This window comes from Ostrea edulis, chromosome 5 (genome assembly GCF_947568905.1).
Source record: "Ostrea edulis chromosome 5, xbOstEdul1.1, whole genome shotgun sequence".
NCBI classification, from domain to species: Eukaryota; Metazoa; Mollusca; class Bivalvia; order Ostreida; family Ostreidae; genus Ostrea; species Ostrea edulis.
The window spans coordinates 58,850,208-58,867,137 of record NC_079168.1 but is presented as its reverse complement, the minus strand read 5'-3'; the positions used below and the strand labels follow the sequence as shown (position 1 = coordinate 58,867,137).

General features: G+C 35.5%; 4 non-coding genes across 4 annotated transcripts; all 4 read left to right on the top strand.

Annotated features, from left to right (window-relative positions):
• The first annotated feature begins 3,497 nt into the window (after positions 1-3,497).
• On the top strand, positions 3,498-3,619 carry Trnal-caa (transfer RNA leucine (anticodon CAA)). The gene is made up of 2 exons: positions 3,498-3,535; positions 3,574-3,619. It is a non-coding gene; the product is annotated as a tRNA-Leu (tRNA).
• Positions 3,620-5,112: 1,493 nt separating this feature from the next.
• Positions 5,113-5,234, top strand: Trnal-caa (transfer RNA leucine (anticodon CAA)). Its single transcript has 2 exons — positions 5,113-5,150; positions 5,189-5,234. It is a non-coding gene; the product is annotated as a tRNA-Leu (tRNA).
• Positions 5,235-11,252: 6,018 nt separating this feature from the next.
• On the top strand, positions 11,253-11,374 carry Trnal-caa (transfer RNA leucine (anticodon CAA)). The gene is made up of 2 exons: positions 11,253-11,290; positions 11,329-11,374. It is a non-coding gene; the product is annotated as a tRNA-Leu (tRNA).
• Positions 11,375-12,459: 1,085 nt separating this feature from the next.
• On the top strand, positions 12,460-12,581 carry Trnal-caa (transfer RNA leucine (anticodon CAA)). The gene is made up of 2 exons: positions 12,460-12,497; positions 12,536-12,581. It is a non-coding gene; the product is annotated as a tRNA-Leu (tRNA).
• Positions 12,582-16,930: the final 4,349 nt, after the last annotated feature.

Genomic DNA, 16,930 nt, shown 5'->3' with positions numbered 1-16,930 from the left:
ATTGCAAGCGATGCAGCTAGTAAAAAAGAAAACCAAGATCTCAGCGTGATATACATTGTGAATATTTTGTCTATAGGAAGACAGTTTTTTTTTTAATTATAGATATTTAAAACGTCGAGTGCCTGTGATCCTTCCTTACAAATCATATGAATAGCTTTTCATATTATTGCATATCATACTTTAACGGACTTCTGTGAGTGACGGGGCCCATGGAGGGGTTGACGTTATTATGAGCAAGATTTAAAACACTTAAGAATGAAACATTCCTCTTTTATTCATAGGGGATTATTTTAATAAAGTGGTTTCAGAAATAATATTGCATGACCTTAACCTTCAATTTCCAGGTCAGATAACTTCAATTAATAACTAATATTGAAACCGAAGTGAAGGATAATCTATTAGTCACTATCAACGATAATTTCAATTACTAGTATGTACATGCTTAAAATTATTATTTTTCTACGTAAGAACTTTCAGTTGAGGGCAATAGGACCAATTTTTATTGACATTAGCTGGCGTACTCATTTTGATATATTTTAGTGCCCTGCATGAAATGCGGAGAGCCCCATAGTAATCACATTGTCCGTCCATCCGTCCGTCTGTCCGTCAACCCTTTCTTTGCGACACGATACTGTATGGCAGGTTAATATCGCCGTCGGAAAAAAAATCGCGGTTTTTTAATTTAGCAACAAATCGTGGTCGGTTTAATTCGCGGAAAAACAAATCTTTTAATAGATCCTGAACTCGATTTCGTATCAATATGAAAGATTAATTCACTGAATGTTAAATTCGCGGAAATTTTGTTTCAGCGAATATAGCGAAAATTAACTCCGCGAGTTATTTTCCTGCTATACAGTAACTCAAACAGTTTTCATTGTATAGTTTTCAAATTTTGTACAGAAATAATTTACAATAAGAGGAAGTCACCTGTAAATTTTGGACTCATGTCACTTTGTCTGTCATCATCTTTGTTATTATGAGCACTTTCTTTGTGACACGATAACTCAAAAAAAGTTTCATTGTACAGTTTTCAAATTTTGTACAGAAATAATTTACAATAAGAGGGAGATACCTATAGATTTTGGGGGTCATGCCACTTTGTCTGTCTGTCTGTATGTCATCATCTTTGTTATTATGAACACTTTCTTTGTGACACGATAATTCCCAGTCAGCAACTCTCGATCGGGATCGGAATACGAAATTAAATTTCTGACATCCGGTTGCAAGGTGGAACTGCTTCATTGAATTATGTATTTATTGCACGTTACACCTTAGAGAACTGTTCCTTTTAATAAAGAAAGTCACAAAGTAGATACAAAATGAACGTACCTTATTCATTACTGCTACTGAACTTTCGTCGGTGAAAATGTCGAGATGGCGTGTTTCACTGGTAAGGTCCACATTTTCTATGCGAGTATATTGATATTTGCTTAAGAATGTTTTAGCGCATACATGATATGTCTCTGCTAGAAATAAGGGAATCTGCATCACCTATGTATGTAAACATATTCTAAAGATGAAAGATGAAGATAACGAATAGTGATCAATCTCATAAATCCCATAAACAACACAAAGTACATAGCTGGGCAAATACGGATCCCTGAACACACCAAAGGTGGGATCAGGCGCCTAGGAGAAGTAAGCATCCCCTGTCGACCGGTCACACCCGCCATGAACCCTATATCTTGATCAGGTAAACGGAGTTATCCGTAGTCAAGATCAGTGTGCTACGAACGGTCTCACAATAGGTATGAAACACGTCAGACAGCATTTGACCCAATGATAGGTTGTATTGGCAAACTAGATCGTTATACGACCATATAATTTGCGAAATGTTGACTTTAAACGAAACTGTTGAAACCCCTGTACTATCAACTTGCTTCTCGGTAGCTTGCCTCGATTTAAAAACTGACCATACGAAGAACAAGCTCTTGCGTATCGAATCAGTTGAGAGATATAAACACCATATGCAGGTGATAATCGAATATTGCTACATAAATATGGGAAGTTGACTCTTTATAAATGTAGAACACTTCTATCTGTGTTTGAAAACGCTTAGACCCCCGATATCAGAATTTCCTTTTCCTATACATATGTCAAATTCATAATCCTTTTCGAATAGTATGTACATGTACCACATTTTGTACCAGTTGTCCATTTTGAATTATCTTACAATGGACTTTAGTTACACTCTATTGTGTTTGAGTAGATGAGTGTGTGCCAAACAGAAGTGATTTACATTTGCATCAATCTCTCATAAATATGCTTAATGATTTCTTTTTCATTCCAAACAAAATTCATGTAATCGATGTCGGGCAACAGAAACTTGTAGGAGGTTTATCCCCATCCCCTCCCTCCCAATTTGAATGTAGATCTTTATCCGCAATCGATCTTTTGATATTGTCCCTTTTAAGCGTAAAATTCCACTAATAGATCTTTGTCATTGGTGCATACATGGATCTATTTCCTAAATTTGCAAAAAGTTATTTTATTTTGGCCAAACCCCTTCAGGATTGTTATGTTTTGAAACCAAGTTGCACATTTCGATTTTGCACAATTGAAGAGTGGTAAGTTGATATTTATTTTGTGAAAACAGGTTTTTGAAATATTTTTCTCTCGGTAAGGGACGCCAATATTAACTTATGATTTGAAGCATGTGTCAACCAAAAAAAAAATTGAATTGAATCATAAGTCAACCAAAAAAAAAAAAAAAAAAAAAAGAAAAGAAAAAAAATTTGAATTGAAATTGATTTGAATCATGCGTCAACCCCCCCCCCCCCTTAAACAAAATTGGTGTATCAGTTAATGACGACATTGGATTACATGTTGTCTTGATGTACACATACAGTAACTACCATGTAAAAAAAATCCAAATACCCAATAGTCATATTGTATGAAGAATGTCTAATTCAAATACCCAATACACTCAATAGTCATATTGTATGAAGAATGTCTGATTCAAATACCCAATACACCCAATAGTCATATTGTATGAAGAATGTCTAATTCAGTTTATTCTATTGTTTATCACCGAGAACAATGCAGTTCACAGACTTTACAAAGAAATGATTTCAGAAAAGTATGTAAACATAACATTACATGCATACGTATATCAAAGTAAGGCAGGATAGAAATGTCTGGCATGATAATGCATGCATTGAATCTGTAGTACATTAGCCATCACCTGGGTACTGTGTTTTACGTAGTTCTGATTCACATCAACATGCCATCCTCTGATGGGGAGAGCATTTTCATTGCACAATCAAAATTTAAGGATTTTAATGAAAGCACTGCGAATATCATCTTAATTAACAATACAGTTCAGAGACTTTACAAAGAAATCATTTCAGATTTCAGTGTTATATTTTCTTCTATATGAAAGCCTAAAAAGACAAAGGATTGCGTCAGAAAAATGTTTTAAAAACTAAACAATTACACTGGACAAACACAACTCCCATTCATCAAATAATACATATTCTGATAGTGATTAAATGTATGTCAGGATGGCCGAGCGGTCTAAGGCGCCAGACTCAAGAGGAATAACTCTTCATTCTCAAAACGGGAATGTGGGTGTTCTGGTCCACGAATGTGGGCGTGGGTTCGAATCCCACTTCTGACACAATATTTTGAAAAATGAAAAAATATGCATCAATAGCTTTTTTTGGAGGGTTAAAATGAATTCTGTTTATTTATACGTGATAGAAGACCGTGTGAGGTGTTCAGAACTTATCTGAACTATTACAGTTGTTTGTTCATGAAATTTGCCACACGACATACAGCCACTATTGTTTATTGCAGGCGCACAAAATGTTTCTGTACTGTGAAATCAAGGGCTTCTTATTGAAGACAACTCCAGCAGTTTGGAAATACATGTTGTTTGGTTAAGTCTGCAGATTTACATCCACATTTTCACTTTCCGACTGAATTACAACTGTATCATTGAAATTATCTGGTGAGCGTGAGGCGCTAAGACTCGAACTAATGTAATCAGAACGATTAGTGCTCATAAGACTCACGAGTGTCCAACATGAATAAATAAACAAAATCTTAACACGGTTCACAGACTGCACAAAGAAATGATTTCAGATTATGCAATACGTATGTAAACATAACATTACATACATACTTATATCAAAGAAAGGCAGGATAGAAATGTCTGGCATGATAATGCATGTATTTAATCTGTAGTACATTAGCCACCACCTGGGCACTTTGTTTTACTGAGCCATATCAACATGCCATCCTCTGATGGGGAGAGTATTTTCATTGCACAATCAAAATTTAGGGATTTTAATGAAAACACTGCGAATATCATCTTAATGAGTGTTATATTCTGGATATGGGGAGTAAGAACATTTTGAAGCCAAATTTTGATCTGAAAAGCATTGTGGATTCAAATAATTCAATGAGGAAATAACTAACCCCAGAACCCATTACGCACCTCTCGTGAAATGAAATGAAATTATTTATGAAAGCCAAAATAATAATTTAGAATTATGATATGCTAATAAAGAATACATAAAAAAGCGTTGTGAAGAAGTTTTGGAATGTGCCTCTGGGTCCAGCGAAATTCAAATACGGCAAGGAAAAACGTCTTTCAAATTTAAGTTTTGATGCAATATGATAATGGCCAAGGTAGTTGTGAATCTTAAAGTTGGAGCAGAGAATTCTACTACGGGGAAATATCGTTTTAAGTATTTAGTGATTTTTCCGAAATTTGATTTGATTGTTGCTTGTAGGCCCTAGTGAATTTAAGATTTGTATCTCTTCGACAAATGTATTGTCTTTCTCTTATTTTCAGACTACCTGTAGACGTCTAATAAGTTATTGGGTTTACCTGACACTGTCTAATAATAACTGTCCATTATTTTTTAAGAACGGACATTATCTCTCCTTTATTAAAAATAATGGACAGCAATTGTCAACTTATTCAAGTTATTGGACACCTACAGGCAACCTTTTCACTACCAGTGGACTTTCTTTTATATAAAAGCCTAAAAAGACCAAGGATTGCGTCAGAAAAATGTTTTAAAAACTAAACAATTACACTGGACAAACACAACGAACTCCCATTAATCAAATAATACATATTCTGATAGAAATTAAATGTATGTCAGGATGGCCGAGCGGTCTAAGGCGCCAGACTCAAGAAGAATAACTCTTCATTCTCAAAACAAGAATGTGGGTGTTCTGGTCCACGAATGTGGGCGTGGGTTCGAATCCCACTTCTGACACAATATTTTGAAAAATGAAAAAATATGTTTCAATAGTTTTTTTTGTTGTTAAAATGAATTCTGTTTATTTATACGTGATAGAAGACCGCGCGAGGTGTTCAGAATTTATCTGAACTATTAAAGTTGTTTGTTCATGAAATTTGCCGTTCGACATACAGCCACTATTGTTTATTGCAGGCGCACATATTGTTTCTGTACTGTGAAATCAAGGACTTATTATTGAAGACAACTCTAACAGTTTAGAAATACATGTATACATGTCTTTTGGTAAAGTCTGCAGATTTACATCCACATTTTCACTTTCCGACTGAATTACAACTGTATCATTGAAATTATCTGGTGAGCGTGAGGCGATAAGACTCGAACTAATGTAATCAGAACGATTAGTACTCAATACAACTCATACGACTCACGAGTGTCCAACGTGAATAAATAAACAAAATCTTAACACAGTTCACAGACTGTACAAAGAAATGATTTCAGATTATACAATAAGTATGTGAACATAACATTATATGCATACTTATATCATGGCCGTAGGAACCGGGGGGGAGGGCACGAGTGGGGCGTGCCCCCCCCCCCCCCAATATTTTTCAACAAAAGAAATTCATATAGTAAAATTCACATATAGTGTAATGTATAATTATTTTTAAGCAGAAAGTTCATTTAATTCAATGAGACTCAGAGTCAGTCAGTATGTCTGTCCTTTACCTTAAATAAAAAAAAATATTATGAAAAGCACTTAATGCCTTAACATTTCTTAGGGCATCATCCAAAAGTTCGTAATCATGAGGTAATGGTTTGGTTCTCGTTCCCAGCTCCGCAGCTGGCGTCAAACCTATGATATGTAGTGACTGTTCCTTTGCCAAGTGCCCGGCACTAGTGTCGTTTAAAGTCCTTTACCGGTATTTGTTGACGACTCATACGAGTGAAAAAATCTCGCAAGGGACGACTGATCAAAAGGTATCTAATATGTGTGACTTTGACTAACTTTCAAGGTCTAATAATTCATTAGATAGCTTGTTCATAGAAACTTCGTCTTGATACAAAAATGTCTATGCCCAACAGCCCTAATACCAGTTCAACGTTTGTATATATTTAAAATCTTTTTGTAAAGCTAATATGATGAATTGTTGACTTTTTATCTTCACAGTTTTTATGGTAAAGGTAAACCCGACAATGTGTGAAGTACTATTTATCAGTGACGTAACACCCCCAATGTGACGTAGGTCATGACGCGTAACAACTTTTTCAAAGCTTGTAAAGTCTCAGGCTGTCAAGACATGTTTCATTCTTGGTCCAAGAGTAGACACTATTATCGTATCAGTGTAAGATCAACCTTCCGCACAGTTTTAACTTTGATTATAATTCACAATGTATGCCCAGAGAGACGAAAGAAAGGCATTTTTCGAAAAAGTGCACGAAGAAGCAAGGAATGCAGGAAAAAAGGGATGGGGAGCACCAAGTTTTCTTGTTAGACTCAAAGTGCAAATTTTTAAGAAATATCCTCTTCCAACAAGCATACCTAATATCCCAACTTCGAATATTCGAAAAGATGCTGTTTCCCCAGAGCTTTATCCAAATGATGCTCCTTCTGAGCTTATCCCGATTCAGATATATGGTGATGGGAATTGTTTATTCAGAACTCTCTCTTTTTGTGTTTGAACATGAGGACAATTTTAAGGAAATGAAGGTACGAATTGTGTTTGAACCTGTTTCAAACCTGAAGCGCTACACGAATGAAAACACATTTGTGACCATGTCCACAAACAAAAGTTCACTTCAATATGTCTTTGAAAGTTCCCTGTCAGAAGAGTGTTTAATTACTGGTGATTTGATTGCTTCGTTACAAAAGGAAACAATAAAAACAACCCAGAACGGTTACTATTCAAGCCTTTTACAAATGTTCGTAGCTTCTAACGTTTTGCAGAAACCAATCATGTCGATTTTCCCCGAGGTGCAAAACCCTGGTGTAAACAGACAAGATCATAATCAACTTATTGTTCTTCTTGACCGTGCTGATGCTAAAGAATATCGGGATGCTATCCACATCATGTGGACTCAAACAATTGTTACAAAAATAGATGGTTGGACACCTAATCATTTTGTTGCCTGTATTCACAAGTATGAGGAACCTCTATCAAAGCGTTCGAGGTTATCCTTTGAGGATTCTGAACCTCATTTGAACCAAAACAATCACAAGATAGTCCTTCCCCACTCTTGGAGTCTAACACAAATGAGGAGTCTATTGAAACAGGTAAATTGGGGGAAACTGCAAACAAAGAAACAGACAAACATGTTAAGGTTGCTTCCTTTATTGATTCTTCTTCTTCAGAAGATGATATCTTAGAAATACGAGTTGTACATGAAAAATGGCATACACCAGAGATCGGTAGTACCTCAAATCAGCCACGGAATATTTTCTTTCCAGCAAAAACGTCTGGTAAAAAGATGAGATCTTTCAATGTCTCCTGGTTTGATCGGTGGTCTTGGTTACATTATGTAGAAATCAAAGATGTTGTATTCTGTTTTCCTTGCATAAAATCATTTCAGAAGAAGACTCTCAGTTGTCACAAGAAAGAAAAAGCTTTCATATCAAGTGGTTTTAAAAACTGGAAAAAAAAGCAACCACAAAATTCGCCGCACACGAGAAAAGTGATTGCCATAAAGAGGCAATGGAAAGGGAGTTTACGATAAAGGAGGAGGTTAAAGATGTTGGAGAATGTCTTTCAAAGACGCACGAAGTCGAGAAGAAGTCTAACAGAGAGAATTTGCTTAAAATCACAAACATTTTGAAGTTTCTTGCTCGACAAGGAATTGCTCTTCGGGGTGACAAAGACGAGAAAAACTCGAACTTTAATCAACTTCTCATGTAAGAGGCTAAACGCGATCCCCAGCTTCAGGAATGGCTACAACGCAAGACAAATAAGTATGTTGCTCCAGATATACAAAATGAAATTTTGCAGGTGATGGGGTAGCAGGTTTTGCGACAAATTGTTGCTTTTATCAAATCGTCTGAATTCTTTTCAATAATGGCAGACGGAACACGAGATATTTCCAACAAAGAGCAACTTGTTTTATGCATTCGATGGGTTGATCAAAATTTTACAGCTCATGAAGATTTATTAGGGATGTACTGTCTTTCTGACATTGGGGCTAATTCAATAACCCTAGCAATTAAAGATGCCCTTTTGAGGTTCGATCTGCCTATCAACAAAGTACGAGGCCAGTGTTATGACATGGCTGCTTCTATGGCTGGTTCAAAGACAGGTGTTGCAACACAAATTTATGCACTTGAACCCAGACCCCTTTACATACACTGTTATGGTCATGCTCTTAACCTAGCTTGCAGTGATTCTATTAAGGGATGTAAGTTGCTTAGGGACACCCTGGACATTGCAAAGGATATAACAAAGTTGATTAAAGAATCTCCAAGAAGGGAGATGATTTTCAATACATTAAAAAATGCCCAAAATCTAGAGAAAACGTCAGCGGGAATAAGGGTTTTGTGTCCCACAAGATGGACAATAAAAGCCGACACATTTTTGAGCATTTTGTCAAACTATGAAATTCTAAGAAATGTTTGGGATGAAAGCCTCCAATACGTGCGTGAGGTAGAAATGAGAAACATAATTAGGGGAATGGCTGCTTATATGTGCAGGTTTGATTTCTTCTTTGGGTGTTTACTGAGCGGAAAACTTTTACGTTATAGTGATAATTTGGCAAGGGCTTTGCAGGCTCCAAATCTCTCGGCGAGTGATGGTCAAAAAATGGCATCAACGACAATGAGTGCTTTGCAAAGTCTCCGAGATGAGACAATCTTCACTCAGTTTTAAGAGGAAGTTGTTGAAAAAGCAAAACAGGTGAACATCGATGATCTTGTTCTTCCTAGAAAACGCAAAATTCCTCGTAAACTTGATGATGGGACAGCAGCACATACTTTTTCATCGTGTGCAGATATGTATAGTAAAGATTTCTACGAGGCATTAGATCTGCTTTTAGCTGGCATAAAATCTAGATTTGATCAACCAGGTTACAAAGCTTATGTTAATCTTGAAAACCTCGTAATTAAGGCTTGCACAGGTCAAACGTTTGAAGAAGAATTCAATTTTGTCACGACCCTATATGATACAGATTTGAAGCCAAAGGATCTTCACTGCCAGCTTATAATGTTAAAGACTGTTTTGCCAAAAGACTTTATGCCAGATATACCAAGTGTGTTTGAATTTTTCAGACATTTAAATGAAAAAAGTCTGTTTGCCGAGATCCTCAAAATTATCAAACTAATTTTGGTACTTCCTGCAACTAACGCTACCAGTGAGCGCTCATTCAGCGCCTTGAAAAGATTGAAAACATCATTGAGATCAACAATGAGCCAAATACGAACAAACAATTTGCTTTTATTGCTTGTTCATAAAAATGAGACTGATGAACTGAATCCAGTAAAAATAGTTGAGGAGTTCGTAAGTGAAAGTGAACACAGACTGGCGATTTTTGGAAAGTTTACCGAGTACTAAATACCTTATGACTCAGAAATGATTGATAACAAAATGATAAAGATATAAACAAAAAATAGATTAAAAAAAAATCCTTAACACCCCCCCCCTCCAAAAAAAAAACCCAACCAAACAAACAAAACTTAAAATTAAAGTTGAGGGGTTTTCTGGGAAACTAATTAGATTCTATGTACATAATTAGATTTATGTACATGACGTACACCTCAATGCTTGCACATATTTATGCAGTTATCTTTTTACTAATGGTTTTGTCGATATCACTTTTTTGTCGTAAATTACTTTGGTGTGGTCCCCCCCCCCCCCCCCCAAGTGAAATTGCTTCCTACGGGCCTGTATATCAAAGTAAGGCAGGATAGAAATGTCTCGCATGAGCATCACTGAAAAGACATTATTTTTCGAAATGCTCATCTGGTGCATCAAAATTGGTACCGTATAAGTTTTACAATACATGATAATGCATGTATTTAATCTGTAGTACATTAGCCACCACCTGGGCACTTTGTTTTATTGAGCCATATCAACATGCCATCCTCTGATTGGGAGAGTATTTTCATTGCACAATCAAAATTTAGGGATTTTAATGAAAGCACTGCAAATATCATCTTAATAAGTGTTATATTCTGGATATGGGGAGTAAGAACGTTTTGGAGCCAAATTTTGATCTGAAAAGCATTGTGGATTCAAATAATTTAATGAGGAAATAACTAACCCCAGGCAAAAGAACCCATTACGCACCTCTCATGAAATGAAATGAAATTATTTATGAAAGCCAAAATAATAATTTAGAATTATGATATGCTAATAAAGAATACATAAAAAAGCGTTGTGAAGAAGTTTCGGAATGTGCCTCTGGGTCCAGCGAAATTCAAATACGGCAAGGAAAAACGTCTTTCAAATTTAAGTTTTGATGCAATATAATAATGGCCAAGGTAGTTTGAAAAATTGTGAATCTTAAAGTTGGAACAGAGAATTCTACTACGGGGAAATATCGTTTTAAGTATTTAGTGATTTTTCCGAAATTTGTTTTGATTCTTGCTTGTAGGCCCTGGTGAATTAAAAATTTGTATCTCTTTGACAAATGTATTGTCTTTCTCTTATTTTCAGACTACCTTTAGACGTCTAATAAGTTATTGGGTTTACCTGACACTGTCTAATAATAACTGTCCATTATTTTTTAAGAACGGACATTATCTCTCCTTTATTAAAAATAATGGACAGCAATTGTCAACTTATTCAAGTTATTGGACTCCTACAGGCAACCTTTTCACTACCAGTGGACTTTCTTTTATATAAAAGCCTAAAAAGACCAAGGATTGCGTCAGAAAAATGTTTTAAAAACTAAACAATTACACTTGAAAAACACAACTCTCATTAATCAAATAATACATATTCTGATAGAAATTAAATGTCAATCCCTACCCAGAGTTGTCGTTCCTTGCTCTCACTCACTGTAAGTGAGTGTAAGGAACGATAACTCTGGGTAGAGATTGATGAAATGTATGTCAGGATGGCCGAGCGGTCTAAGGCGCCAGACTCAAGAGGGATAACTCTTCATTCTCAATACGGGAATGTGGGTGTTCTGGTCCACGAATGTGGGCGTGGGTTCGAATCCCACTTCTGACACAATTTTTTTGAAAAATGAAAAAATATGCTTCAATAGTTTTTTGTTGTTGTTAAAATGAATTCTGTTTATTTATACGTGATAGAAGACCGTGCGAGGTGTTCAGAACTTATCTGAACTATTAAAGTTGTTTGTTCATGAAATTTGCCGTACGACATACATGTACAGCCACTATTGTTTATTGCAGGCGCACATATTGTTTCTGTACTGTGAAATCAAGGACTTGTTATTGAAGACAACTCCAACAGTTGGGAAATATATGTATACATGTATTTTTGGCAAAGTCTGCAGATTTACTTCTACATTTTCACTTTCCGATTGAATTATATCTGTATCATTGAAATTATCTGGTGAGCGTGAGGCGCTAAGGCTCGCACTAATATAATCAGAACGATTTGTACCCAAACGACTCACGAGTGTCCGGCGTGAAAAATAAACAAAATCTTAACACAGTCCACAGACTCTACAAAGAAATGATTTCAGATTTCAAAGACGTTTTTCCTTGCCGTATTTGAATTTCGCTGGATCCAGAGGCACATCCCGAAAGTTTTTCCCCATGTATTTATTATTAGCATATCGTAATTCTAAATCATTATTTTGGCTTTCATCAATAATTTCATTTCATTTCACGAGATGTGCGTATTTTTTTGGCTGGTGTTAATTATTTCCTCATTGAAGTATTCGAAACCACAATTCTTTTCAGATCAAAATTTGACTCCAAAACTTTCTTACTCTCCATATCCAGAATATTACAAATGTATCGTCTTTCTTTTATTTTCAGACTACCTGTAGACGTCTAATAAGTTATTGAGTTTACCTGGCACTGTCTATTAAGTTGACAATAACGATCCATTATTTTTAAGAACGGACAGTATCTGTCCTTTATTGAAAATAATGGACAGCAATTGTCAACTTATTGGACACCTACAGGTAACCTTTTCACTACGAGTGGACTTTCTTCTATATAAAAGCTTAAAAAGACAAAAGGATTGCGTCAGAAAAATGTTTTAAAAACTAAACAATTACACTAGACAAACACAACTCCCATTAATCAAATAATACATATTCTGATAGTGATTAAATATCTGTCAGGATGGCCGAGCGGCCTAAGGCGCCAGACTCAAGAGGAATAACTCTTCATTCTCAAAACGAGAATATGGGTGTTCTGGTCCACGAATGTGGGCGTGGGTTCGAATCCCACTTCTGACACAATATTTTGAAAACTGAAAAATATTCCTCAATAGCCTTTTTCTTGTTAAAATGAATTCTGTTGATTTATTCGTGATGAAAGACCGCATGGGGTGTTCAGAACTTGTCTGAACTATAAAAGTTGTTCACAGAATTGATAACAATCAGATTCCACGACAATCGGACACAGATGATATGATTACATTACAAGAGATGCATTCATCATACATGTGTATACATTTATTTCTTTTGAAAATATTCTTGGACGGCCAGAAGGCATTTTAATGTCACGAGTGTATTACGTAACAACTTTCGATGGAACGAGATCAGTAGAACTTAATTAATGTATCTAGCGTTAGAATAACATTGTAGTACTCTTTCTAGGGATTATTTTTTTGTCAAGAGTGGGTTTTGAACCCGCGCTCACATTTGTGGACCTGAACATCTGTAAATTTTCCTGATACGAGAATGAAAAGTAAAACCATCTCGGCCATCCTGACGCATACACATACAAAAATTAAAATTATTTAAGAAAATATGGCACTTTGGTATTCAATTTTAAAAATCTCAAATTCTCATTTTTCAAAAAACAAAAAAGAATCGTGTAAGAAATCAATTTTTACTACACACTGGTCAAAAGACGTAAGAGGATCAGAAATCAGGAAAACATACCATTTGTACAAAAAAGTTTTAATATGGAGAAGTACATGTTTGTAAAATCTCTAGCTCAACAAAAACTTTTCTTTTTGATAAATAAAATATGTTGATGATTAAGGAAGACGACCCAGTAATTATCAAATGGAGTGAATTTATATCTAGTTAAAACTTTCAGAAAAAGAGACGATGTCATAAAACTGCAAACATGCATCTATTTCATTATTCATATGTTGATATAACACTGGTATTGTCCTTATACTTTTGTATACACCATATTTACAAATCATAATGTAGTTGTTTCTCCTGCATCTACATGTAGTTTGTAGTTAATATTGTAATATTTTCTGAATATTCTTTCTTTATAAACTGTTTTGCTGATATGCCCCTGGGCCCAAAATTGAAATCTATACTGATGACGTCAGATCTCAGGTCAGACTAGTGGTCTGCTGTTTTAAAAAGTTCAGATAACCATTTTGCATATTCCGGTGTCATTTAATTATTTTCTAAAAATGTTGTCAAACAACAAACGAAAAGTACTATGACCCAATCCCCTTGTTTCAAACTTGTTAGGCATAGTATTTTATTTATTTATTGAAATTCAAATCGTATTGTTTGAAATCGTAATTCGAGTAATCACAAATCTCTCGATACAGACTTTTTCGGACCCCCCCCCCCCCCTTCCCGGTCACAAAATCATTTAGGAATCCAGTCTATAATCTGTATGAAAGATCATCCTTAAATCATGAATTTTTCATGACCCCCCAATGAATTAACCGATACGTTACAGTTCGATAATTTAACTATATTGTACATGTATTTCTACATTTATACACTTTGGCGAGTAACCTGTTTAAAACCATTTTCTATCCGTACTTAGTCATCTTCCTTTGGGAGTACCAGGGAAAATTTCGCAAAACAGTCCTACTTTACTAATTGTCGATTTCTTCCTATTCCTTTGCTTACGTGTGCATGTAGTAATATTTTAGGAAGGGGTTGCAAGGGTCATTTAAAATAAATGACCTTGTAGAACTCTTCTATTTTTGTACGTTAGTAGTAGTGATATCAACTTTGGTTTTCAAGGTAACTATAACGCCTTATATAATCATTATATTTGGAATGACTTATTATCCTTTTACTTACTTTTACTTCATATCTATATTGTAATTTCTTGTGTGCATAATTACGTGGACTTTACCTTGTACCTTAAAGGAGAAGGCTTATATAGGCGTTGTCAGGTCGCCTGCTGCCTAATGTTATTCATAATAAAATGCTGTTAAAAATAATAATACCATTAATACCAGAGAATTTCAAGCATGCGCGTCTTGAATATCGTTCAATGTCATCCATTCGCATCTCCATATTTTGAGCGTGTTTTTCTAGATTGGATATCTTACTTTATTTTGTGCGTGTTTTTCTAGATTGGATATCTTACTTTATTTTGAGCGTGTTTTTCTAGATTGGATATCTTACTTTATTTTGAGCGTGTTTTTCTAGATTGGATATCTTACTTTATTTTGAGCGTGTTTTTCTAGATTCTTACTTTGGAGAACATCGTAAATGGCAAATATTGAAGCAATCATTTTTCAGAATCAACTCAACTGCTTTTTTGGTAATTTGCTCGTTTTTTGAAATGTTTTCTAGTACATTTTCTAGTTTGTCTAGCTAACTGGTATTGCTATTACTCATATCGATTGTGCCATCTGTCACAGAGTAATCACTGGAATCCATTTCTGATCTTAAATCTTTTGTTTCCAGCTCCTGAATTATACACCTTTTTATTTTTATTGTGTTTGCCCATTGTGAAACAAATGGAAATTTCCAGAAAAGTTATTCATATACCGGTATGTAACAGAAATGCACAAAAAGCCAAAATGCAAGCTACATGTACAAGGTGTACTGGGGCCAGTTTCACAAAACTAACTTACGACTAAGATTTAACTTAAGACATAAATTTTTCCTAAGTTCATTCCTTATCCGTTTCACAAAAAGTGTCGTATCTTAGGATTTTCATAAGTTCTTTCGTAACTTTACGAAAGGTAAGTAGGTGTCTTAAGTTCAAACTAAATATGGCGGCGGCCTTTATTTTGCTATGTCGTCGTCAATTTAGACGAGAAAGGCAGTTCAGAGATGGAAACAATCCTTTAGATTATATGAACGACATGGAGATTGTTTCAAAATTTAAACTACCACTTCATTTGATCATCGACTTATGCCAAATGATGGAAAACGATTTAAAAAAGACCCACTCGTAGGTCCCAATCATTGCCAACATCGTTACAAGTCATGGCTGCCCTCAGGTTTTATGCCACGGGGAATTTTCATTTGGTGACTGCTGATCTTCACGGCATCAGTAAGTCCAACGTTTCCAGAATAGTTAGAGACGTTTCTTCTTTACTTTCAAACATGATCCCTAACTACATCAAGATGACAGAAGGAGATGCAGAGGGCTTAGTGGAACTTGAAGGTTCCTTATCGAGAGTATCAACCCCACCCGAAATCCCAGAAACGCACGTGTTTCCAATTATAGCTTGTCCTCTATTGGAGTGATTTCTACTTCTCTGGGCAGGGGGTCATCGCCAGGTTTTCGTTGTTCTCGTCTATTCAACGCTATATCCCTTTTCGTATCGCTCGTTAAGCAGCTCCATGTATAATATACACTTCTGAGAATACAATCCTTTTGCATACAAGACAACCAAACACAACTTTGGTGTAAGCCAGGCAAGCTTGTCGGTCAGCCGGCGTTTAATAACTTTACAGCAAATTTACTACATACATGTTAACTGACGTGAACAAGTGTTATGCAAGTACTGAATCAAATAACAAAATGTCAACAAACCCCCATCATTGACGTTAAAAACCGCCCAGGAAAAACCATAGATAAAATATTTGAAAAAACTATGGAAACCTGTGTCCGAAAGCAAGTGTTATGTAACGTCTAAGAGTGAATATCGGACCTTATCCATAATTAAATATGATAATAAAAAATTGTGGTGAGACTGGCTTAGAATGACCTTACTCATGATATCGACACTTTATATAGGCCTTCCTATGGTCACGCCTTGTATTACTACGCATAGGCATTCGAACACGTTCCTATCATACAACGTTTTCCCGCTATTCTTCGAAACGCGGGAAAACTACATTCTTTTTTAGCTCATCAACTGTCCTTTCATGGGAGGTATTAACTGCGTTTACCTTTGTTGTCATTTCTTCCCATTGTATTTTTTAGCTGAATTTGTAACGCTGGAGTTCTGTTTGGAAATAACACTTCTTTTCTTTTTTCTACCTCCTCAGTTAAATCTATTTCTGCCGTTGAGGTATTATGATTTCTTTTTGACTGCGTCATGTTTACATTTCGAGCACGGCATGGGTTGTGTGGCTCGATTTATTCGTTGAATTGGATAGTGAGTTGAACAATAAAATCATTGAAACATGACAGATCGTCAGTTATTGGAAATGTGTTGAATTTCTACATGTAGTTGCAAAATCGGGCTGAAACAGGTGATAGCTCTCCCCCCTCTCTGAAACTATGTACCAATGTCACACTTAATTGCTTGTAGTGTGTATCTAATAAGGTTTTCTATCAATTATATATCTTTTTCAATGATTAATTTACACAAGCCGTTCATTCACTACCGGTATTTAAACTGTAAATGCAAAATCTGAAAACACTGATTTAAGATATATCTTAGGAAAAGAGATTTCTTATGAAC